The sequence below is a fragment of the Dromaius novaehollandiae genome, chromosome 6 (genome assembly GCF_036370855.1).
Source record: "Dromaius novaehollandiae isolate bDroNov1 chromosome 6, bDroNov1.hap1, whole genome shotgun sequence".
NCBI classification, from domain to species: Eukaryota; Metazoa; Chordata; class Aves; order Casuariiformes; family Dromaiidae; genus Dromaius; species Dromaius novaehollandiae.
Genome location: NC_088103.1, coordinates 20276205 through 20303095, shown reverse-complemented (window position 1 = coordinate 20303095; position 26891 = coordinate 20276205). Strand labels below are relative to the sequence as shown.

At 40.3% G+C, this 26891-nt stretch overlaps 1 long non-coding RNA gene across 4 annotated transcripts in view; it reads left to right on the top strand.

The window, feature by feature from the left end:
• Window positions 1-26891, top strand: part of LOC112993317 (uncharacterized) — a 591392-nt gene that overhangs the window by 332631 nt on the left and 231870 nt on the right. For 3 of the 4 annotated variants that reach the window (XR_010389683.1, XR_010389681.1, XR_010389680.1), the window contains exon 4: window positions 15280-15341. The exons of the other annotated variant lie outside the window; for it this stretch is intronic. This is a non-coding gene — a long non-coding RNA (uncharacterized LOC112993317). The remainder of the gene's footprint in view (window positions 1-15279; window positions 15342-26891) is intronic. 4 annotated transcript variants of the gene reach the window in all.

Sequence of the window (26891 nt, the reverse complement as noted above, 5' to 3'; positions counted from 1 at the left end):
AAGCATATATTTGATAAAATTAGCACTGTACTAAGCCGGCATGACTTGAGGAGCCTGAATGCACCAATATGTGTGAGAAGGGGAGGGGGGGCAGTTCTGCTAACCTTCTCTCCCTTACACCTAGGCAAGGTTGTGCACTATGGACTAAAGAAAAGGAGACGTGGGAAGACGTGCGCCCCTTAAAGACAGTCTTTCACAGACGTTCACAGACTTGGCCCTGCATGTAATAAAGTTATCGTAGCAGGCAAGTGTAAGTGGAGGCCAATGTCCTTTCTCCTAAAAGTGTCTTTCTTTTATTTAACAAAGCACAAGACAGTATGTTGTGGCAGTTCCTTCAGTTGCCATCGGTAACAGTAAGCTTAGTGTTTTGTATCTGTACTCCAGCATACAGCAGCATGGTTATAGGAAATAAGAGCAGTTTGATGGTTGCAAAGCGACATAACTAAGGTGACTGAAATTAAATTCCCTGCATTGGAAACTGAACACTTACTGGCATTGCAGTCTGTGAACTGTCTAACTTACAGGGTTATGATAACCTCACTAAGGTGTGCTATTCTGGATTGAAAGATGCATTGTTTGTGAAAAAATAAGTTGGTCTTCATTGCCTTCTTGTGAATTCTGCCCTGGTTCTCTTTTCCCACTTGCCTTTTTATCAGGCTGGCCTTCAGCTGAGAGAGAGAGAGACCCTTTTCTGTGCCTTTTAATTCAGCAGCAGCAAAGAAGCTTTGTAGAGTGAAGCACATATAAGTTATATGCTGAAGAGTGAATGAGTTGCAAAATACCTCTCCAAAATTTACTTAAACTGACTTAATATCCTATGGATTAATAGTTTAGCAGTGTAGACATATAGCAGGCAGGAGTGTTCTCAGACCTGTACAACACAGGAACATAGAGAGAAAGAATAGAAGCAACTAAGGCAGAGAATTCATCATCTTCTAAGGGCCTGGGGGCAGATTTGCAGCCCAACAGGAAATCAGGAAGGGCATAAAGAGGCAAGGAAATCCACAGCAAAATAACAAACTGTGGATCCATGGTTGCCTTATATCCAGTTTTCTCAGAAAGCAGATGGAGACTTAGAAGACTGTTTCATCAAAAACACTTGTCTCCCTTGTACCGGAGAATAAACCCAACAGTTGAGGGATCTGCCTAGCAAATACAGAAACAGCTGAAAGAGATGCTGTTCACCTCTCCCCTCCCTTCGAGTCCCTGCAGAGTAGGTCTGCCTGGGATGGAACAGAAGGGGGCATGCTAGGGACAGCTATCTTCAAGCTGCCACAGCACTGTAGGACCAAGGGGAGCTGGCAGTTAAGGATGCACAAGGGGCATGAAAGGCCTGCATCCCCAGAAGAAAGGGATCATTGCTTGCTTTTGCTTTGTCTTTTTACCAAAACAAGCCTGGATTGAGCTCTCTGTTGCTCATTTTCATTTGTGCTGATATTTTCCTCCAGATGTTATAGGCAGTTCCGCTTTTTTCTCTGGCACCTGTCCTGTCCTGATGCATGGCATGAAGATTTACTTTTCCTTTGGGCTTATGCAGAGATCTGTAGGTTCCAGCTAAATAACTAGATATTTCCCTTTATATTCTGAAAGAAGGGAAAGACGAATCTTGAGCAGCATCTGCAGCTCTTCTCTGCACTTTAACGAGACTTTGCCATCTAAGAATTTCTGACTGAGAATTTTCACTGTTCTCATTCAGTGATTCAAGAGATGTGAGTGGTAGGAAGGATATGTTTCGTAAGGTGTAATTATCTCTTTTTAACAGTGAGCTCCTCAATGCTGCTTTGATTGTGATACCTTTACATAGCCTGATTAAATCAAAGCCAGGTTAGAGCATTAGGATTAAGGACGTAAATTAATTGTAATTACATCAGAGACAGCCAAATTAGCGAGTCATCAGTAATATAAGCAATGCTAAATGGCATCTAATTCTGTATAATAATTAATTGGGTTCTTCCACTAAATAAGACCCGACACATTGGTCCTTTATCAATCCACTAAAGGCTGGTTAGCCTTGGGCACTTTTGACATGAAACAATTATAAAGGTTCTAAAAACCAGCATGTTTTTCCTCCTATTTCCTTTTAAGCTCCGACACCCTGCATCTACATGTCTCTCCCAGTTTTCCATTAATTAGGTCATTGAACTCCTGGATTTCTCTTATTCCCTGTGCCTGACATCCAGGACAGCTGATTGCCAGAGCCATGCTGCCAACAGAGCTTGGAGAGAAAGAGTCTAAGAAGCTGGTAACCAAAAAATGACCAGTGCTCGTCATTTGACCAGAATGAGCATTGATGGGTTAGGAGGGCTGATTTCTGAGGCAGTATCGACACTGGGTAAATAAAGGCAAAACTGTGACTTTTCTGCAGAGGGAGTAGACATAAGAAAACAAGATGTTATTTATAGTGACCTCTAGAGATACACTTAAGGCACTCAAAATTTAGGCTGGATATCAAGCAAAACCACCTTCTTGACAGGAAGAGCTGTGAAAATTGGAGTAAATGCTCAAGGGAGGTGATGGGGTCATCAATATTTGGTTTTTTGAAACCAGTCTAGAAAAAAGGCAGTAACAGACATCCTGTAGAGTACAGTCTTAAATTTGCAGACGGATGAACTAGCAGATCAATAGGCCTTTATAATTTCTAACAGCAACAGTCCTGCTACTCCATATCTATTCTAGAGATGCTGCTGTTGGCTTCTTACTATTGGAAGTGATTTGTTTCTTGTTTGTGTGACAAATTAAACTCGCTAGCCAGTGTCTCAGAAGTGTGTGGCTGCTCTCCCACTGCGCCAAATGCTTTGCAATTATGGATCCTGCACAAAGGAAAACATATTCACTATTCTGAGACCTTGGATGTAGTCCGGCTAACCTGTGCTCAGGGCAGGACCTCAGAGGAAGCAAAGCAAGCCCTAAGACACCTGTATAGTCCTCAGGTCCCTTGAGCTGCCAGGAAGTAGCTTGGCATCGTTCCTAATGGTCTCAGAGTGCTTGAACAGCATTTTCCATAATTCTGCATGCTATTGTCCTCTAAATACTGCATATCACAGATCTTCCTAAATTATTTTCCAGTTATATTATGGGCAAATTGAATTAATCTGTTGCATTTTAAATTGCCACATTTAGTGAAGGAAAGTGCTTTTGGATATTAAACCTAGAACCTCATGCTTGCTGGGTAGTTGCCCTCAGAAGAAGGTTGCCAGAGGAGTCAAAACTGGGACACAGACCTGAGTAACTCATGTGTGTAATTCTTCACTTTATTCATCATTACTCTTTTACAAACATAGCAAGAACTGTAGAAATTCTGGTTTGTTTGCTGTGGGGCCTCTGAAAAATGCACTGATTTTCTCTCAGAGTATTTCTGGTTGTGAAGGTAGCTGTTAGGGCAGTGTCATCTGATGAACTCAGAAGTCTGGAATGAGCTTCCCGCCCAACTGCTATTTTGCTGAATGCGGAGAAGCTAACGTTTCCCTCTGTCTGCTAGCAGCCCGCATATGTGTGATCACAGAATCACGGAATGGTTGAGGTTGGCAGGGACCTCTGGAGATCATCTAGTCCAACCCCCCTGCTCAAGCAGGGTCACCTAGAGCACATTGCCCAGGATCATGTGCAGACAGCTTTTGAATGTCTCTAAAAAAAGAGAATCTACAACCTCTCTGGGCAACCTGTTCCAGTGCTCTGTCACCCTCACAGTAAAGAAGTTTTTCCTCATGTTCAGACAGAACATCCTGTGTTTCAGTTTGTGCCCATTGCCTCTCGTCCTATCGCTGGGCACCACTGAAAAGAGCTGGCCCCATCCTCTCTACACCCTCCCTTCTAATATCGATGAGACATTGGTAAGATCCCCCCTCAGTCTTCTCTTTTCCAGGCTAAACAGTCCCACCTCTCTCAGACTTTCCTCATATGAGAGATGCTCCAGGCCCTTACTCATCTTAGCCCTTTGCTGGACTTGCTGCAGTAGCTCCATGTCTCTCTTGTATTGGGGAGCTTGTAACTGGACACAGTACTCCAGATGTGGCCTCACCAGGGCTGAGAAGAGGGGAAGGATCACCTCCCTCGACCTGCTGGCAATGCTCTTCCTAATGCAACCCCAGATACCATTGGCCTTCTTGGCCACAGGGGCACATTGCTGGCACATGGTCAACTTGTTGTCCACGAGGATCTCCAGGTCCTTCTCCGCAGAGCTGCTTTCCAGCACGTCAGCCTGTACTGGTGCACGGGGTTATTCCTCCCTCCCATACTTCCCTATGTTGAACTTCATGAGGTTCCTCTCTGCCCATCTCTGCAGCCGGTTGAGGTCCCTCTGAATGGCAGCACAGCCCTCTGGTGTGTCAGCTACTCCTCCCAGTTTTCTATCATCAGCAAACTTGCTCAGGAGGCACTCTGTCCCTTCATCCAGGTCTGATGAATAAGTTGAACAAGACCGGACCCAGTACTGATCCCTGGGGGACACTGCTATCTACAGGCCGCCAACTAGACTTTGCGCCCCTGAGTACAACCCTCTGAGCTCTGCCATTCAACCAGTTCCCCATCCACCTCAGTGTCCGCTCATCTAGCCCGCATTTCCTGAGCTTTCTTCTGAGGATGTCATGGGAGACAGTGTCAAAAGCCTTCCTGAAGTCAAGGTAGACAACATCCACTGCTCTCCCCTCATCTATCCAGCTAGTCATCCCATCATAGAAGGTTATCAGACTGGTTAAGCATGATTTCCCCTTGATGAATCCATGCTGACTACTCCTGATCACCTTCTTGTCCTTCATATGCTTGGAAATGGTATCCAGGATGAGCTGCTCCATCACCTTTCCAGGGATGGATGTGAGGCAGACTGGTCTGTAGTTCCCTGGGTCTTCGTCATTGCCCTTTTTGAAGACTGGAGTGACATTTGCTGTCTTCCAGTCCTCCGGCACCTCTACTATCATCATGACCTTTCAAAGATGATCAAGATTGGCCTTGCAATGACATCGGCCAGCTCCCTCAGCAATCACAGGTGCATCCCATCAGGGCCCATGGACTTAAATGATCTCTAACCCAATCCTCCTCGACCGAGGGAAAGTCTTTCTTCCTTCAGACTTTCTCCCTAGTCTCCAGGGTGTGGGATTCCTGAGCACTGGTGCAAAGAAGGCATTCAGTAACTCTGCCTTCTCTGTATCCTTTGTCACCAGGGCCCCTGCCCCATTCAGTAGTGGGCCCACATTTTCCCTAGTCTATTTATTTAAAGAAACCCTTCTTGCTGTCCTTGACATCCCTTGCCAGATAAGATGGAGGTGACACTTAAAAGAAAACTAGATCCATAATGCAGAGATTCAAGGAAAGTAAAAAGAGGAGGATCCAGAATTGTATAGCCTGTAGGGAACAGTGTCTAAGGATGACTTTTAGAGTCTGCAAGTCAGTACTTCTGAGAAAATTCACCTAAATGATAACCTTTTCCTAAGATAAAGAAGAAAAGTCTAGAAGCACATGCTAAATAGGAGGCCATGGAAGCACCTGATATTTTAATAGACTTTAGAAGTTAAGAATATGCCTAAAGAATTGAATGAGGGTCCACTTCAGCATGTGTTTATGATCAGCATATGCTTAAGTGCCTTGATGAATTAGGGCCCAGGGAAAGGAATGGCTTGAGTAGATTTGTGCCAAGTGCCATGGAATGTATCACATTCTCCATCAGCTCTGCAGAGACTTAGGTTTTAGACAGATAGTAAATTTACGGGCAACTAGGGTGGTTAAAGTCATTACCTTCAACCTGTGGCTCGCTTTGTCTATCAGTCAATTAAAATGGGTTTACCTCTTGTGTCTGACTGCACTGAAGCAGATTAAGGACCCCCTCACACATTCTTTTCTTCCAGCTAACCTGTAGGAGAAAGGAAGAAAGCTGATATACACTGAGAAGAAATCAGGATGGCAAATTCAGATCTAGAGGAGGACACTTGAACATACCCTTATGTACATTCCTGAGTGACGTGCTATGTCAATAGGCTTAATACAATGTGCAAAGTTAACTGTCCATATGACTTTGTGGGTCAGGGACTTAGCGTTTTGCAGATACAAAACTAAAAGTCAGCACGCTTCTGTATGACCTTTTGTTGCCATATATAGCCAAGAATGACATCTCCACAGATAAAAATGGTTCCTTAGACTTTTAATGGGAGTTACACAGCGTACTATCATTGTGTGTCATTCTGCTTCTCCACAGAAATTTCCCCCCTACCTTTTGAAACAGCTAACCAAGATTTGATGGAAAAACTAGTTAGTACTGAAAAAATGCTTCCTGTAATTATCTATTTCTTGTCCAGCATCTGACATTGTCTACTCACTCTCTACATTTAAAGCTAATAGTCAACTATTTTTGTTTTAAAATATTTCAGATTGTTTTATATTTTTTCCCTAAACAATTTTTAACGTAAGTCAATGTGGTTGTTCTTTTCTTGTAATATTCCCTATGGAGTAGTCCTGTTCATGTTCACTCGTGCTATAGCAAGACAAGATATCTATGTAATACATTTGCTTAATTGTCAGATACCATGAATTCAGGAGAAATGGTAACTGGGGTGAGACCTGCTCCTATTTGTTCTACTCGATTTGCTCCAAAGATTGCTTGCTCCTGAATTCACCTAAGAGCATCCTACTTTTAAAACCTGCCAGTGCTAGTTCTGCATGAAGTAGAGTCAGCGTTATGGGATTTTTATGAATAAAATCCAGTGACATTCATAGTCTTGTAATCAATTACTTGGCCACTTGGCCAAAGATCTGTTGTACTGTAAATGTTTATACACTCAGAGTGCCTCAAGGCCTGCATAATCATTTGGCATACACCATTTGGTCCACAAGTGTAGCGTGGCCTTGCTTACAAGATATCATCATGATGGCAATTGGTAACAGCATACTGCAAAGTCCACAGGCTAATGGAACCAGTAAATTTAGCCTTGGATATGACAGAATAGGTGAGGACTCTGAGAATCATTTTAACCAGAATGTTTTCTACTAAAATACATATGTTTCTGTGAAGACATACAAGAATGGATATATATGAAAATATGTACAAAACACATGCACATCTATACTAAAAAGTATATTGTTTACTTTTTATAGGAAATCCAGAAAACCGTGATCACTGAAATAATATTAATTCATACACTGAATATCCTGTTAAAATATGAGACCTCTTATATCATACATGTTCAGGAAACACAGTATGAAAGGGATAAAGAGATTCCTTGTTCAACTATGTTGCAGAGAGCAAGAGCAAGAGGAAGATAGAAAAATAATCATGAATAAAGAAAATTCTGCCTCTGAGTCAGATTTGTTAATGCACTTTTGGCTAGCCTGCTGCCTCCTTCATTTTCAGTATTATGCTGCCATAAAAACTATCTTGTAACTGGTTGCAAAATGCAGAAAAGATTTGTTATGCTTAAACTATCCCTGTGCAGCCAGTTGCATAGTATAAAGCTGCAAAACTGAAAGCAAATGCAAAAAATCTCCTGCTTTTAAAACTAATCTCCAGATTTTTTGGCATCTAACTAATGTTTATTGATACATCGTGTTGCCAATATTGGTCTCATCAGTCACAGAAGAGGCAGAGCAAACAAGCTAGAGATGGAAAATGAACACAAGAAAAAGGCATGAGATTCATATTTTTTTTGCCTCAGATGCGAACAGATGGAAACCTAGATCACTTCGCTGGGGAAGAGTTAGTAAGGTAGCCATAGATAAGTTGATCAGAGAAGCTTAGAAGTATTCTCACAGTGAGGAACCATTCTTGTTGAAATAATTTGTAAAACTTTTGTTAGGGTTTCTGGCTTTGATGTGATAAAGCTGGCCAGAGTTGGATCCCTCTGTTCCAGATGTTTGCTGGGTGGCAATGAGCTGTGCTTGTAACATGCTTTTCCTTATGGCTGGAGCAGTGTACAGCTGGGGGAAATGATGCCTGGGTAGGGCTGGATGGGGTTGCGTGCCTGCATGATCCTTTATGCCTGGTGCACAGTTTAGGGAAATACTTATGCTTTTTATAAATTGGTATAGGAGAGCAACAACTAATCATTCCAGAACTGGAAGAAAGCAAAGGTGTCTTAAAACAAGTTGTCTTGCAAAGGTGAGAATCAAAAATTCAAACGCATTATTGACTTACTTGTGTTATCTTGGAAACGCTTTGCTCTCAGACGCTTCCTGATGGTTCAGTTAAAATAGATAATTTAGAATGATTGCATGAAGATAAAAAGATACTTACAAATTTTGAAATGAGTGTGAACTCAGCCACTTTGAAAAATCAAGCTCTCAGGAGAGATTTCCTTGTGAGGTATCTTCCTGTTAGGGCTAGGCTGGAATTCAACTGAGTTGAAGCACAAGATCTGGTTTCACAGATTGGTAGCAGCAGGACATTCAGAGTGTTTGGTTGTTTGATTGGGATTTTTAACAGATAAAATAATCCTACTGGTAGGGCACTGGACAGGAACAACTTGATACAGAGAAAAATTTTCAAAAGGTCCTGAAGGCCAGATTTGTACAAAGGTATGAAATTTTCCAAGGGTGGATTTGCTCAGCACTGTAAAAACTAACTTGCAGATAACTAACATAAAGTCAAAAACATAGGCCCAGAGCCTCAAAGGTCTTGAAATACCTAATACTGAACTTTGATAGAATTCAGAATTCATTAGGTTACTGAGCCTAAGGGTACAATCTTTCTTGTCCAGCTGCTCGGGTGCCTTGTTTTTCCTAGATGTGCATAACATATTGTTTCTACTCATGCCTAGAACTTCTTCCATCTTATTAAGAACTTAACTATTTGATGTCTCTCTTATGGCTAACACATTGAGTATCTTCAAACCATGCTTTTCTCCACCTGCATTCCTGAGAGTTCGTTAGAAGCACTCTGAACATCACTAATGCACACTGCTAGGAATGAATTCCAGGTAAAACAGAGAAGCCACATGCCCTTTCTTCAAAAACACACTGAAAGGAGGAGCTGATGGCTGTATCATTTAATACAGTGGTTAAAAAATGGTTAAAGATTATTGGGTAAAATGGACGAAGAATTAGCATTTTTTGCCACTACCATGTTCTGTATGGAGTTATAGATGTTCTGAGTAGGTCAGGTGAAATAGGTGGTGGAAAACCATCTGATTTGTGAATGTTTCTGGAAGTTAGGCAGATGGTTAGCACAGTGCTGTCAAGAATTTAGTGTTTCTCTGCTTGTTCAGGAGCAAAATTCATAGCAAACTCTGGTGCTTTAGAAGTTTATTTGCCACCAGGCTTAGGTGGAAATATGACCTTTTTTAATGTATGCATCTAAAATATACAATTGAAAACCTGTCCTAAATGCTTTTTTAAAGGTATCTTAGCTATTGATTTTTGTAGGCAATAGGCAGATATCTGTTTAGGCCCTTTGAAAGCCATGCTTCAAACTTACTTACCTTTAAAAACCTATGCTTCTAGGTGCCTAAGTCACTTTGGGAAAGAGAATTTCAATTCCTGGTCAAATAAGTATAATCTCTGGGGTTTACAGCACATAAACGCCTTCTAATTTATGTTGGCTAAGCACTTCACCCATCTACTGGCTCTTACTTGTTGTAGTGTTCCAAGCACTACGATTTAATTGTATGGATACTTCTGTTGTATCAGTAGAAGAATACTCAATTTTCAGGGGTTGCAAAACCTAAACAAATCATCTCCAATGTGTGATAACAATTCTGCAAATAATGTAGAAGCATTTTATGTTGGTAAAAGAGTAAAGAAGTGATAAAATCTCTGGCAAAATGCCTACAAAAAGTACAGGGGATATACAAATTTCATGATAATTCCAGTTTAAAGAACTAGAGCATCAAAGCTTGAGTTTACTGTTGCTTAGTGTATTTTATTCCAATGTTAAATACCTATCCTCCCTGCAATAGAAGCCTAGGTCTTGACATCAAACTGTGCCTAGACTAGCACAAACAACTAGTACTGAGAGGAATAACAGTAGTCTCTTCTGATTCAACCTCGGGAGACCTGGGCAAATTGCCACAGATTACATTTTAGCAAGCCAGGTAATAAGAAAAATGGTTTTTCAGGTCTACTGAATCTGAACTTTAGCAGTTATTGTCCTGCTCTTAAGGAAGAGGCTTGTTACCCTAATACTTTCATTTCAGGTGCCTGTCTTCTCAATACCATGGAGATTATAGCTATGAGCAGTACCATTAAAAACAAGGAAATGCGTATTTTTAAATTTAAATTGTTCCTTAAATTACCCACTTCAACAAATTTCCTCCTGTGGTACAACACTATTTGTTTTATATATAAGCAAAGAGATATACCATATTAATGTAAATAATTAACTGTGCATAGCTAAGGCTACTTTACTTGTCATCACTTTGAATCATCCATCTTGTTATCTTAAAACGTTTTGTAAACCTAAGTACATCATCTGAGATGTTGCAGAGACACTTTACAGATGCTCAGGTGAAGTGACTTGTCCAAATTCGTATAGGGTGTCAGTAGCAAAACAAAGAATAGCATCTTTCAGTCCTCACTCTTAGATCTCTGCTCCAGCCATTAAAATCTTTTTACTTTGCAACAATTATTTCACGAGATACTGTATATGTGAAAAATGGAAAACCTAATTTTTCCAAATATACAAAAAAAGTTACACTTAATAGTTGTGGTTTTGGAAGAAGGGATGAATCATGGTCTGCAAACACTGTATTGTTGAGTTTTTTCCCCTGATTACTAATATTCTCTTGGGAAAGACTTGCCTCATACGTATTCAGATGTGCCACATTCCGCATGGTCCTTCAATTTAAACTACATTTTTCCTCTCTTCTTTCTGCCCCACACATGATTGTGTACAATATCAACTTTTAGAATTGTCCCTGGAAATTTTAACTGAGAATTGTAAGTAGAATTGAAAGATTCAGGGACATATCTTATATTTTGTTCCAATCTTGCACTTTCTAGATAGGGTATCACTCCTAAAAGGTAGCAGAACTTGGTCCAGTGGTAGTCTTTTGTCCCCTGCTGGAACCTGAGTTTGAACTATTATTTGTTACTATGTACTATATGACTGTAACAAGATGAAATGTAAGAAAGAGGATGAGAAAAAGGAAATCCCACAAAGAATCCTGTTGTGAGCATTTTTTGTTGCATGAGCTATTGAAGTGGATGAGATAAGAGGGGAAGCTTTAAGAGTGGGGAGAAGAGCTGGTGTAGACCTCTGGAAATTTGAATTTGTCTGTTCCTGGTTCTTGCTTTTGTAGACTTGGGCAAGTCATTTCATCTGTACACGTCTCTGGTGCGAGTCTGTAAAATGGAGATAGCCGTTTCCTTTGTATGACTTGCCTGTTTAGGCACAGCTTAACAGGGAAGAGGCACTCATGCTACATATTTTCTAAGGAAAGACTCTTCAGTGGGGCCCTAGTCTTGTCCAGGTTCTCTAAGTTTGTCTAGCTGTGAAACAAGTAATAGTAATAACTCTCTGAAGTTGTGTAGTGCTACACGTTGGGTTTCTTAGCTGACTTTATTATACTGTTGTAAGGCCATGTCTGAGAATCCTGACATGTTTGGTGCTGAATTCCTTTCCCTCATGACCTTGTCTTGAAAATGCCATGCTTGCTTATTTTCCTCACCTGACATTTTTTATGAAAACTGGGTGGAATCAGAGGGCTGTGTCCTATGTACATACACACAAAATCATTGAGCTCCCCAGCTGGGTGTTCCCAAGGTTAGGTACTTCTGGGAATCTTCCTGCACCTCAGTGCCCATGGAGTACTCAGCTGCCATCAATACTAATGAGAATTGCATGCGTACTTGGAGAAGAGACTAGCTGTGCATGTTTTATTACTGTCAGACCAAGGCTGCTTCTCTATAACATAGGGTATGTTATATAACATGGTAAAAAAAATGAGAATCAAAGGACTTGTTTAGAAAGGCATGCATGTTGCTCTGTGGGGAAGCTCTACCGACATGGAGAGAGAGATGGATGGAAGACAGGAGGAAATGTCATATTTGGGAAGCACAGGCTAGACTATGTCTGTAACTGATAGTTTGGATTTCCTTTGTGGTATACAATCAAGACATGCTGCTGAAAACGATCGGCTGTAGAAGCACGATGCTAACTTTTTCTTTACATCTCTTTTCCTTCCTGCATGAAGCTTGGAGGCTGCTGTGCTGCCTCTTGCTCTGACTTTCCAGTGACCTTCCATTAAGTTGTAGTGAAGAGGAATAAACTGAGTGAAGGCAAGATTAAAAGGCAAATCATTATATTTGAGGGAGTGGAAAATGAGTACTAGGAAAGTGCAGAGGGGTCTAGTGCCTGTGTTCCAGCCCAAACTCTGACTTCCTTTGTAACCAGTTTGATTCACATTAGATTCCACTCTGCAGAATGAAGCAAAATGTATTTTTTGCTTTCTCTGCCCCACAAAGTACTGAGTAACTTTTCCCAGATGAGGACTGAATGCAAGTAAGTGCATGATTAGCAACAAGCACACAAGCAGCTCATTTACTTCAGATACTGAGGGACATGGCTCTTTGGGGGTAGTCATTTGTCTAAACTGTTTTTCTGGATTGCTGCCAGAGCGCTGAACTTCTTACAAAGAGTTGCAGTCCTTATGGATGGTTATGATATGGAACCTGCGTTGCGAGGAACAGGAGTACCCTGAGGTACTGTGCCACACCGAATTTCTGCAGAAGTAATGTGGAGTTAAGGAATTCACCAGATCAAAGAATTGAACCTTATATAATAAAGGTGAATACAGAGAAATGTGTATCATGTTCCAAAGTATGCTGAAGACTTCTCTCTCTGTCATTGGAAAGGCTGGACCACCTTTTACGTGAACACTCTGTCCAGGTAGTAATACTGATGCTGGACTGTGCAGTGGTCACTTTACATCACAGGTACAAAACAATCCTAACAGGAACATATTTACTTACAAAGAAAAAACAAGGACCTTTCAGATACACACAGAGTGTTAGTCCCAGTATACTGCCCCTGAGGTCTCAACGTACAAGTAGAAAGAGGAAGGCGCAATTGTGGCCTCTCCACGGAACGGTAATTTCCAGCCACTCTGACAGCTGTAGGGCCAATGGCCGTTGCATTGCTACTAGTCAGAGAAACCTGTAGAAGTAGTTAGAGAAGCTGTAATTTATACTGCTTATGTTCAATGCACAGTTAATCTATGAAATGAAGGAAAACAAAGGCAATTTAGATGCAGCTGTCCATAAAATAGGTCATCAAAGAGCTGGTTTAATGTGGCACCAGTAGAAGCAGAGCCATGATGAGATAATGCTGGAAAATACAATCAAATGAGCATATATATTTTTATGTAAACAGTGGAAGCAGCTTTTGCTGGAACTTTTTGAAGAACAATATAGCATCTAAAATAAGCCCTTTTCTAGACCGTTTAATAAATACGCTGTATGTAATATTGGGAATGGAAGTCTGCACATGCCTGTAGCTGATTTCTAATTAAAGAACAGACAGCTCAGCTGAAGAGCAGGACTAAGCAGTGTGCATTCAAAGCAATAGGAATAGCCTGCTCATTTAACGATGCATTATTATACATCTTTCTCTTGGAGAGCTCTTTGGTTTTCTGAAGTTAAATATGATACATATGGGAGATAGAGTGAAGTACATTAATTGCCTTATTCATCACATCATTAAAATTATAGGTCTTGCCACAGAGTAGCTGCAACGTCTTATTGTGTTTCTGGTACACATCATTAATAAAAGCACTCCTGCTCACGGTATGCAAAATGTACTTTCTAAATAACCGTGCAGTGATTTGGGGCTCACTTACGCAACATATTGCCACAAACTATTGCAATCCCCCCCGGCACTTGCTTAAACTCGCTGGGCTGGCGATGGCATTAACGGGGGCGGCACTGCTGCAGTATGCGGAGCACGCGCGGCGCCTCGGCGGCCCTTTGTGTGCGGTGCGGTGCGGCGCGGCGCGGCGCTCCCGGCTCGCAGCGCTGGCTGCCGCGCGTCTCCAGGGCCGGGCCTGCCATCGGATAATGAACCGCGCCGCAGCCCCGCGGAGGGGGAGCGGGCGAGGGGAGAAGACTTATTATTCCTTCACTCTCAAACAAAACAAAATCATCGAACTGTCAGGGTCATTAAGGACCCTGGGGTTGTCATGGAAACGACCTTTGGGGGTTTATGGCTGTTAATGCATGAGTGACTGGCTGTATTATATGTGTGTGGAAGGGGTCACGGTTTTCTTGGTGGCTTCTGAGAAAGGCTGGATTGGATGGCGAAGGCGCAGAAAGGAGCCACTGTGCTCCGCGGTACGACTGGCTATTCTGAATGTAGCAGGCTTCAAGGGGGGAGGGGGAATAAAAAGCTTGCCTGGCAAATATTTAGACAGAAACATAATTACCTGTGAATTTTGTTTCGGTAGCAATGCAACTTTATTTTCAAGTTTCAGGAAATAAAGTCAGATTCCCTCATCTTTTTAGGACGTTTCAAAAAACCTGAAATCAAATAATTTTGCTTGAGGTAGATTATTTCAGGATGGCAACACTGAGCACAGCCTAGAAACAGGCAGTAAATTTTAGAGCTGCCACAGCCAGAGAAAAAAATGTTAATGTACACAGCTAATAAAACTACATTTCTTCCTTGGTCTGATAGAGACTTCCTGTACAACCTTGGGCGACTCATTTAATTGGTGGTCCTGTTAAAGTCAATACAGACTTCCAAACTGCAATAACAATGTTTGTTGAAATTGAAGGATATTTGGTTTTAAGAATGTGGTTCTAAGGCTGTAAGTCCCCAGAAAGAATTTACAATAAAATTACATGAGAGATTATTTTTGCCTAATTTTTTACAATTCCAGCTGGAAGTCATCCTGGCATTTTACTTTATCAGCCACTCTCTACTGGCTGATGAGCAGTAAGATTGTTGCACTTCAGTGGAAACTACCAGGCTTGTCTCCATACGAAGAGATAAAACAAGGGGGAGGGAGAGACAAAGAGGCAGCAAAGCAGAGATAATATTAATGATTCCCCTTGTGGGCAGTGAGGAAATACCAACCACTCAGAAGCCAGAATATGAAGGATAAGGAGCATCAATAACATTTTTTTAAGTTTTATTTTTGCATTGTATGGCACTTTAGATCCATTCAGTTTTATTCTTTGTTCCTGCAAAAAGTTCTGTTTAGAGTATATTGAAAAGGAGCTGCATTCTTGCTCCTCCACATTTGTTGGATAAATTAATGCAATTGCCAGGTTAAAACCAGAGGTGAAATATAACTCCATCTGTGTTGTAAACGAGTAAGCCTAAGTTTAGCCATTTTTAATTCCGTTTCCTTGACTTCTTCACAGATTTTTTGAGTTATCCTCGGAAAACCACATAATCTTTCCTGACTCCACCTATCTGTTGTAAGGTAGGAATATTCTTCCTTTTGTATTTCATACATGCCTTGTATTAAAGATCATAACGTACTACATCAGAATGTCCGTATAAATATGCCTGATAGAAAGGTCAATAGCAGGATGCTGAACACAGGAGCTTCATGGCCTTGTAGCCCATCTTCCGCTCTCGTTGTGCAGCCATGGAAGTTTCCTGGCGTGGTTGAGCACTGTGTATACACTGAGAAAGTTGCTGAAGAATATAACGTTACTTATTGCATTGATGTGCTTGTTTCAGAGATTCTGTTTTACTATTTCGTGTTACTACACTAGTTACAGCACATCTCTGTTACCACTGTGGATTTTCACTTGAGCAGGTTAAGAAGATACAAGAATATCACTGAAGTACTGAATGTGTTTGAGCTACTGGTGAACTGGAGTAGTTCAAGGTTATGCAACTCCTTTTTGAGCTGGCAAAACTTCTTCTGGCAAAGAAGTTATATAAACACTGCAGAATTAGAGTAGGATGGAATTTAGTAAAGCTAAAGAATGTGGGCAATTTAACCTCATGTCAGGGGTATGAAAGCAACTGTTTTCATGTGGTTTGACTGTTGTGTTAAAAACAGTTAATGAAACTAAGGGAAAAATGTGTTTGAAGACAGTCTTACTAGACTTTCTTTCCATAGATACACTCTTCAGGCATCTCTGCGTGTCAACTGCTAGTGCAGGATTTGAGGCTTACTGGCAAACATTCTCTTCAGTTTTGTCTTGCAATTTTATATCTTCTGGTACAGAAGAAAAAATAAACTGTGAAAGCTCAAGTCTGAATTTAGTCAAGCTCAACATTAATTTGTTTCAATGCAAAGCTTTGCATTGGCCCAAATCCCCTTGAACTGGGGCCAATGCACTCTGAAAGCTTGTAAGCCTTAAGAATAGTTGATTTGACTTGCCAGCCACCTGTGATACTGGTGATAATCTCTCTTTTCTTGAAATCCTGTCTTCCCCTTGGTTTTTGCCTTCTCCATCTATTTCTGCTTCTCTTCATGCTTCCTTGTCTCTGCTTCTCCAGGATCTCCTCTCCCCCTGCCACCTTCTCTGAGGATTCCATAGGCTCTGTCCTTGACTCCCTTATTTCTTCCCTCTGCATTTTATCTCTGGCATTTGCAAACGATATTCTCTCACTTTGCTACTATTTCCCTGCAGAAGGTATACTTCTCTAATACTAAGCCATTTTCTTCTGTCTAAACTAATATCCTGGCCTGTTTCTCTGTGATATCTGTGTGCACATTTAGCTATTAGTATAATCTCAGTCTATCTAAATCAAAGCTGTTAATGCCCTTCACTTCTCCTGCTACATCCTTTTATTGATCATTGTCGACAAAGTCACCATCCTTTCTGTAATTTGGAGAACATCTTTGTGTTTTGGATTCTCTCTAGATCCTTGAATACAGAATGTATCTAAGTCATGAAGATACTTTCCACAGAGCATCTGAGATACAACTTTTCCTAGCCACCTACAGAACTAATATTTGTCCAGGCTCTCTTATTTTGATATCTTGATTATTTTAAGATCCTACCCTTCAGTCTTGGCAAATGCAGTCTCATTTACATGAAGCTGTGAAAATAACTGTTTTAGCATCATTTTGACCATGCCTGTCTTTACATCCTTCAAATGATTTCTCTTTCTCTATTCCATTAATCATTAGCCCCTAGTCTTAATTTTTTTCAAGCATCTGAACAGTGTGTCTCAGATCACTGTTGAATGGATGACTGTTCTTTTTGCTAGTGATAGCAGTCTTCATTGCTATCTGTTACATTTTAAGTGCACTATCCATAAAGTTCTGCAAAAGTCATGTACTTACCTTGTTCAAGGTATCCCTAAACTTCTCTACAAAAACATTATAGTGAGTTGTCTGCTGGTATGCTCACCAGCATGCTCCCTCATTCTCTCTCTCCATGTGCATAGGTTGTGCATTCTTTTTCAAAGCTGGTTCCTAGATTATAGCTCTCAGGATTCATCTGCAGATTTGGGAAATTAGAGAGTTAGGACAGGTTACTTGGCTTCTCTCCAAATTGAAAATAGCACATTGGCCAAGAAATGTGTATAGCATTTCATCTTGAGCTCCTTATTGTGGTTTGTTTGTTTTCTCTCTTGGTTTGTATTTAGCCAAAATATCCCCTTGATAGAAAGGCTAACAATATGGTGGTGGTGGTGGGGTTACATCTGGAAGTTACATATATATAATGTTGTATTGTATAAATTTTAGGTAAATTTTTGGATCTCTGATGATCAAATATATTCACAGCCTAAATCCAGTCTCCTAAATCAAATTTGCTGTGCCAGGTGGATTTGTAAAAGTGTGATGGACACGGTTCTTATTAGGTGACTATTTTTTGGCAGGTGTTGCAGGACTTTTAGTGTTCTGAGATCATTTATACTCCCATTAGAAATCACTTAGAAATTAGCCTCCCTCCTAACATATTTTATTTATTATCTCTTATGAACATGGTTATAGAAATAAACACAGACATAAAAGAGCAGGAGAAAGCTTCCTTTGTCTACTGTTCCACAAGTTGCCATATATTTCAATGCACTAATTTTCTGCAGGCTTCTCCTCTTCCTGCTATTTTGAATAAATGCACTATATGTAAGCTTTCAGTATGTAAATAATTCAGAGCATAGTATGTTGTTAGGATTTCTTTGTTCTTGTCAGTAATATTTTCCTTTCAGATTTTAGTTCAGTAAGAGAGTTCCAGTCAAGCACTCATCAAGGATGAAATTTGAATCAAGAGAGATTAGTTACAGCAATAGTTATCGCTGCTGTAAACGGGGGTAGCTCCATTGATTTCTCCTGAACTGTGCTCATTTACACCAGTTTAGCATCTTCATTGCTGCTGCACTTTCATGGCAGCCCAAGAGGAACTTAGCACAGGAGTACCATACAAACGAACCAGGCTCAAAAAAGTTGATGATACTCATTTTCTCCCTTGGTCTGCAGGGATTACTTTTGTAATTACACCAGGTTCTGTAACTGTCTTAGATTTGTTCAGTGCCAGGGAACCTGAATTTGCATCAAATACTGCATAATTCATATGGCATGGACAGCAATTATGAGTTAATTGAGGAGTGTAATGTTTAAAGAAAGGATACATTATGAAGAACATCAGGAATGTCGGAATGAAAAAACGCTCTTCAGCCCATTGAGGCTCATTTCTTTTAATATTGTTTTCTTTAAAATGGCACTAATTGTCTTTTGAAGGACACAAGAGAACCCTAAGTTCCCTGCTTCTGCAACGTTTCTTGGTAAGGCAGCATTTGAGTCATTATTCTTTCTGGGATAAGTAATTCCAGTGTCAGGTATGAAATTATTCCTTTCCATGTTACCCACTGTATTACAATGTATGCTTGATTATCTCTCAGCAAGAGCCATAATCTTAAAATCAGATATATTTCAATTAATACACTCCTCTTAATCCTTTCTCACCTTTCAGATTACAGAGATTAAGTATTATAAACTATCTATACTGCCGTTGCTTTTGTTCCCACAGTCAACTGAGTCGTCCCTTTTCTCTGAACCTTCTCATATGTTATGATATCTACTTTTGTACAGCTGGCTTGAATGGTTCACTGGTAATTTGAACAGAGCTTCTGGCCTGTTTCCATGCCTTTGAATAATGAGGACATTTAGCACCCTTAAGAAAATGTTTGTGTTTTGCATTTCAAGTGTTACTGTGCCTACATGCACTGTAGGGGAAATCCACCTCACTCACACAAAGCCAATGTCATCAGGCTTTCACATAGGCTCTAAATGGAGACTGGGAGATGAAATTCAAACGTCCCAATCTATAGGCAGGTCACAGGGCTACCACAAAGGATCTTGACATCTGTTACTCCATTCCTGAGGCTGGAGAAAAGGTTGGGGCCACTCTGGGCTCGTCCCCAGGATTCCTGTAGTTGCCCCCACCTCCACCAGGCCAATTTGCTCAGGTCTGAAATGGCGTTCCCAGTCGGAGCATGCAAGATGTATGCACACACTTGCATAGTTTGTCAGACCATAATATCCTGTGCTGCTCTATTGTCTGCACAATCTGATGTGAAGGGCTTTTGTTTTTGTGTGAACGCTCTGAACCTACCATTTGAAAAAAAAAATCTCTTAACAACTGAAAATGAGTGTCTGTTTCTTTTTGACACTTGAGTATGCAACAGAGAGTCAGTTTTGGTCCAAAAGAAACAGAATTAGATGGTCTGTTTTCAGTCCATTTCAAAAATTGCCCTTGACATTTTAAAGAGAATTTTGACTCTTGTGTTTGTTTTAATTTGCATTGAAAGTGTTTAAGTTGGCTGAAAAGAATATGCAGAAAAGATGTACTTTTAGTTCAAATATTCTGATATATTTTTCCTAAAATTCCATTTTAAAAATATGTTTTATTACAAGCCTATAAAATGAGGTAAATTCATATGTGATCGTAATCAATGGAGAACTGTATATTCCATTCAACAATGAAATATACAATTCAATTGTATATTGCAGAGATTTGCTATGGTAATTTGATTTTTTTTTAATCTAAAATATGTCAGATCAACAAGTTCACACACTGAAAACCAGAGGTAACTTCTTAATCTATGTGAGAATAAACAGTGAGAGGGAAAACAAAGTGGCTAAATTACCAGTATGAATTATATTGGTTATAAACTATTCACTCCATTCTAGCTATGACACTGTGCATGTGCACAGTACAGCATACAGGGCAGCAGAAGATGAAGTATCTCCTGTTAGAAGAATTGTTGGCTGTATTTTGCTAAAACTCAGAACTTCAGCAGCAAAGGCACCTCAATTAGCTTAATTTTGATATAATTACCACCTCACACAGATGGATGATTATTTCATCATTTTTAGTGATCCATGCATCCGGAAAGGTCAGTGCTAGCTTCTTGGAAAACCTGTCCTAAATGGGTCAAATCCTCCTTATCATCAAACTCTGCAGCATAACGGTCTGGGGTTGTTCTTGGGGAATTGCTTTCTGACCTTATTTCTGTACTTCTCAAAATCCCTATTCATTCTTAGTATCCTGAAAAAAAATAGTTTATGAGCTAGTGCTTTTACTCTTCCCCTTCCAGGTCACTCACAGAAATGCTAAATACCACTAGTTATAGTTCAAAGGCCCAGAGCATCCTCATGCCTATCTCTTTTTGCCCTAGCATGAGTGTTTTCTTCCCTGTTATTCCCCCAGGTGCAGTACCTATTTTTTAACAAGATTTTTATCTAAACTCAACCCTAGGTTCCCAGATTTCTCTAATAGCTTGTTTGAGGACAAGAGAAAGGTGGTAGTTCTAATCTTTCTGGGCTTCAGTAAAGCATTTGATATGCTGCCACATGGGAAATTACTGGTGAAGCCAGGGAAGATGGGGATTAGTATAAGAATTGTAAAGTGGAAAAGGTACTTGCTAAAAAGAACTGACAGTAGAGTTGTGACAAAAAAGAAAGTAAGGCTACAAGCAGGTAATTCCTCAAGAATCAGTCTTAGGGCTAATCTTCGTTAATATTTTCATTAATGACATGGGCACAGAAAATAGACATCTACTGATATTTGATGAGGAGTGAATAACGGAGGCATCACCTACAAACAGGAGGATAAGAATGTCACAAAAGAACTGGATGGTCTGCTTTGTATTAATAGAAGTGGGATTAATTTAATGTTCAAATTGTAAAATAATAATTCATATTATAACCTGGAAGCTATTTAGCTGGACACAGCACAGGAAGGAAGGATTATGGGTGTTTTAACTTTGATCACAGTGTAACCAAGTGTATGACTCACCTGTGCAATGCAGCTGTGAAAAAGGTGTGATCTCAGGGTGTGTCTGATAAGTTAATTCACATGGGGAAGCACTGATAGCATTACAGTAGGTTCAAGCAAGACCTGTTCTGGAATGGTGAGTACAGCCCTGGGCTCTTGGACAAGAAAGATTATTTCAAGTTGAAACAGAAAAGGTTTACAGGTATGATCAGGGAAATAGATTTTCTACTTTATAAAAGAAGAAAAATACCTTGGTTTACTTAGCCTGACAAAATGATTTTTTTCTGCTACAAGGAAAGGTCAGAAAAGAAAAAAAGACTGTTTGTCTTTAACAGCAGTACTGATACAAATGCAACTGGACATCCTATGTTTTAGAAATCAGAAGTGTTTTCAAATGCCATGGAAGGACTGCTCTGAAGCAGTTGTCCTAGAATAGTAAAGGGGTTAAGACTCATCTCAGAGATACACTCCCTTCCTGTTTAAATTCAGCACCGTGGCATTGTCCTGTTAACACAAAAAACAACCATATGAAGTCATCAGGAAGGTCAGCAAACTCAAACTTCCAAAGGCTATGTAGTTACATTTTTTTACTATGTAGAGCTTCCGTTCAACAGGAGTAAGTCAGAGCCATACTTTACAGCTAAAGTTAAGATATGGCTCATATAGATATGTCTTATGTGCCTTATCATATTGATAAGAAAGTAAAGGGGAATGAGAGGAGGAATGAAGATGAAGTTCAGAGAAGTCATCTAGAATAAGTATTTTAATTAATATGCTAAATTTATATTATTTCTTCATGTTAGATTTTTTTATCATGCAGCTTTCAATGTCAGTAGAAGTGTTATGTAAGCACAGAACAAAATATTCAGTGGAAGTATTCAGTAACTATTAGAAAGTGGGAATTGGTTTCTTATAATAAATTTAGTAGAGAGGAAATAGATTTTGTAAAGTGGTGTCCATTTACTTCTAAATACAGTTTTATTTCGTGTATTTGCAGCTGCCAGCCCTTGTCAGATCCTCTCTGGGCAGTTGTTCTCTGGAGCTGACGTGTTGATGCATTCAGTCTTGTCTAGCACTGAAGGCCTGATAAGTCTGACCAGCCTGACTTGTTTAATAACCATCTGTCCAGCACCAGACCACAATTTCACTGAGGGTATTTGAATGTTTTTCTTAATTTTCTATTTATAGACTGTAGTGAAGACTGAAAGTGTCTGTGAGAAGTTAAGACAAACATAGGATTAGTGAAAAAAGTAGTTAATCATCTATCCTTGTTCAGTGGCTGTAATAATGGCTTATGATGGCTGGAAGACTTTTGGCAAAGGCAGGACAGGAGTCTGGTGCACCTTGAGCAAGGAGAGGATGGTGCAGAAAGCGATGATTTGAGTATTCAGCCGAGTCTGACTTGGAGCCGTTGCAGCAGGGTGTTTTAGGGAGCTGTGCACGTTGTCTGCTCATACTAAACCAGTATGTCTTCCTGACACTTTCTCCCTTTAAGACTCATTAAATGACTCATTAAATTATAGCATCTCTCAGCTTTGGCCTCACAAAGCCATCGAGCAAATACTTGGGGGATTTCTAAGAAAATATGCTTGAATTGGTATCATTATCTAGAAAGCTGCTTGCATTGAGTCCTCCTCTCTATTCTGTCGTGGTGAACACAAAAGGGATTGTACGGGAGAACAGGGGGTAAAGGCTGAGTCCGGTGGATTAAAACCCTTCCCGTTCCCCATGAGGGTAACAGATGGAGCCTTTTCTTTGGGAGTAGTTGCTGTTTTGAATGTAGGCGGCAGGGTCGCCCCGCTGGCGGCTGCCCAGCCGGCAGCAGCGGGTCAGCTGCGAGGGGACGGGGCACGCTCCCGTGGCACCGAGGCTGCGGTGCTCCCCGGCTCGGAGAGGGGCTGAGCGCGGCCCCGCTGCATACGGTGAAGCACGTAACCTGCACAGTCCGGGTCCTTGGGGAGGACAAAACTGAGAGTGTCGTCTGTGAGAGCACGTCGGCTTAGTGCGCTGAGGGCAAGAGCACTGAAAAAGAAGAGAGTGTCTGAAAGGAACAGGCTAAAGAAGCCGCTGCTTCAGCAGGAGGGAGAACGTGGCCTCTCAGCAGCTCCTCCGAGCTCCGCCAGGATCTTTGCTGCAGAGGAGGGAAGCTGGCGAGCTAGCCGATTTAATCCCCTCCTGTGGGAGGTCTGGAAAAACAGTGGGGTCCAGGTGTGAAATACAGAGCCTTGTAAGGCTGTCTCTAATCTCAGGGCCTGAGCAGCTTTGAGCCATCACTGAATGCCACTGGATGCGGTGCTGGATGTCCCAGGGATTTTGCCATTTAAAAACTGCTGGGTTGATTTTATTTTTCATATTGTATTTGTTTCCAAGGACTCAGAAAGGGTACCTACATAATGGTATGCTGTGTAGAAATGACTGGGTCTAACTAAGCTAATAGAAGCAGCAATACTTTCATCAGAGTAACTTTCCATCCAAGTTAATTATTTCTCCTGATATATTAGTTTAGGAGAAAAAAAAGTAGAACAGGACATTATGCATTAATAGACCCGCATGCTAATGTGGCTGTGCTGTTTCTGGTACCCCGGCTAGCTCATGCAGAGGCAACTCAGACTATTTTGCACAGCGCTGCAGTATAACATACTATAGTATCTTAAGGATATACAATTAAATTGTATATTGCAGATATTTGCTATGATAATTTGAATTTTTTTTACCTAAATATGTCAGATCAACAAGTTTGCAGTTTCCTGTTTTAGCCCTGCAGCGCTGTTATCAATATAAAACACAGCATGATGAAGCCAAAACTTCCCTGAGGATGATATCAAGCACCAGTGATTTTCTTTTTCTTTCTTTCTTTCTTTCTTTCTTTCTTTCTTTCTTTCTTTTTTTAACTCAGGTCTTAAACAGATTTATGCAGGAAGAAGGGCACTGCCAGATGTATAGTTTCTTGGCCATGTTTTAAAGCCTTAAGTGTTAAAGGCCAGAGTTAAAGGTGAAGTTTGATCTTAATTCTGTAAATCCCAGGAAAAGCATTCTGATTAGTTTCCTTTATGGAATTATTAAAATACCTTATGTAATTAAAAGTATTCTACATAAAACAATTTATGTAATTTCTACTCTATAAAGAGTAAATGTTATTTGGAGCAGATAAATTTCAAGTCTTCAAGAAACTAGACATATGCTTACCTTTACATATATGAGCAAACATTGAAAACCAACAGAAATGTCTAGTTCCTCAGGTGAATACATTTCTTCAGAGCTAGAATTTAGAGCTAGTCATCCTCAACAGAAGACTAAAGTTCCTTTCCTAAGAGCAAAAGCCAGTCTTTAGATAGCTGTGCAGCCATGGTCTGCATGCTTCATTAATGTAATTTCCAATAAAATAATCTGGAGTTAGTGGCAAGTTTGTATGCATAAGAACTTGTCATGATATGCCTGTTTAGCTAGAGAATTCAACTCTATTATCAAGACTCTTTACTAAGAACATTATTTCCTATTTTTGGTATAATTTGTTCAAAATAATGTAAGAAGATCAACTGTCTTTGTTAGCAGCAATTTGCTAACAGAAAAATAATGCAGAAAATAAAATGTGATTGCTTAGCATAGATGTGGAGAAGATATTTTCTTGTCTCTTTATAAGCACTACTATCTCAAGAAAGTGAAACAATGTAATGTACAGAATTATGACAGATTTGGTAGATGATCTGCATGGCTCACCCTTAAGTCCACAGGTAGGAGCAATACCTGGATAGTTGTGTGGTTTGTGGTGGTTTTTTGTTTGTTTGTTTGTTTTTTAATATTTGAATACCTATAGATTATTTCCTCCTTATTGCAAATAAACAGACTTAATAGCTGATTTAAACTGCCCTAACTTAGTGTGATGGAATTCATATGTTTTTTGGGTTTTTTTTATTTTTATTTTTTATTTTATTCATAGGTAAGTGTAGCCACCCTTAATAGAAATTGTGATCTGGTAAGGAAAAGAGTCAAGATTGCACAGGGAAATTATGTGTTTTCTTTGCAGCATTTCTCAGCCTGGCTGGAACCAGCCAGGTTGGCTAACCTGACAGTTCTGCCCTCCAGGTTGAAGTGACTGGAATATGAATCAGAAACCTTGGGTGTTCTCTGAACCTGTCCTTCAGAGGCTGAACAACCAATTTACAATCTAGCCCGACTACATCATCCCCAGTAAGGGTATGCTCGCCCTGTACTTTAAGGGAACTACTTTATAACCAGCAATTCTTCAGTGCAAAACAGATCTAGTAGAAACAGAGCTAGAAATGTTCAGGAATGGAGGATTAAATTCTGACCAAAATGGGCTAGAAAAAAACTTGTTGACATCCTTCATGTGCATTATACAGATTTTGATGGGAAGTTTAGAACCAAAATATTTTGCCTAAAACTCTCTTATGGTCCCCCATAATGCCTTATGAGAAATGTTGACATTCATATGTCCTCCAAGCTGGTCTGGTCTTATGCCGTCTTACCTTGTTGAAGGAAGATAGTGATCCGCTGTGGCAGTCCCATTGCTACAAAGCATCCCAGCAAGCACTTTGCAAGAGAGGAGTGCTGTTGGTAAAATAGGTGGGAAAATAAGACATTTGAACTAATATTCTTGTGAGGTATATGAAACAAAATATTTGCTATTCCAGGATGAGTCTGATTTTTTGAAAACCCCACAATTTATACATAGAAAAGAGATACTTGAAACTTTCACTGAGTTTGACTGGCCTCATATCTGGACCTTTGTGAGAGTAAAGAAACTCTGCAGGAGAATGAGACTGATTCAGTGAAGATATACTTCTGTCATGAGACATAATTATACCAATAATAGGCCAGAGTGAAACTTGTGCTTGAAGCTGTCTACAGTCCTAGATAATAATTTAATCTGTGTAGAAGTGTGCTGATTTTAGCTGGAAATTTTCATACATTTGTATTCTCCAGAACCCAGTACTTGGGTTCTTTGTTCCAAGGAATGAGAAAAGTTCAAATAATCAGGAAAAAGAGATTATGAGAAAGAAAAAATAAATGGCATGATACAAACACTGCTTTAATTCAAAATGCAATTTAGTAAGTAACTAGACTGTGATCACTTTTATTTCTTGCTTTTTAAATCTGTTTTAAAACAACGATTTTTCCTGCATCAGGGCATGCTGGTTATATTGAAATCTGGTGCTTTAATATATGCTACTGTTAATAGAGCCATAATGAATGAGTGGTTCTAGGTATGCTTTGGGAAGACTGTGGGGCTGGAAGATTAATGAGACAGGGAGGCTGAGAGGTACATTGCTTCATGCTTCTGCGATGCTCCTGAGCTTATGGCTGGTTTGAAACTGCACGACTGTACAGCACCCTTCCAGGGTCATGAGGTTCACAAAAATGTTAAAATAATCCAGTAACAAACAGACTGCTAGGGACCACAGTGCTAGCAAACAGCTGACAGGTTCATGTGTGATTTACATAGAGCATTAATCGATTAACCCTGAGAGCACTGTGGGTGATTACTGTGCAGATGAGTAATTTCTCTTGCTGATATGTAAGCCCTTCCTTTCCTCTGGCTCACTCCCAAGTGCCCTCAGTGTTATTCCTCTGAGAGCCTTCCCACAGCCTAAAGATGCCCCAGCCCACTCTCTCGGTGCTCCTGATCTCCACGGTCCCTGCTGACTGCCCTGTGCTCCTTGAGACAGCGGTCAGGCTGGGAGCCCCATGGCCCAAATCACGTCGTGGCTGAGCCCCAAAGCGGCCTTGGTTAGCATGTGGAAAACATTTCTGTGAGTGGCATCTAA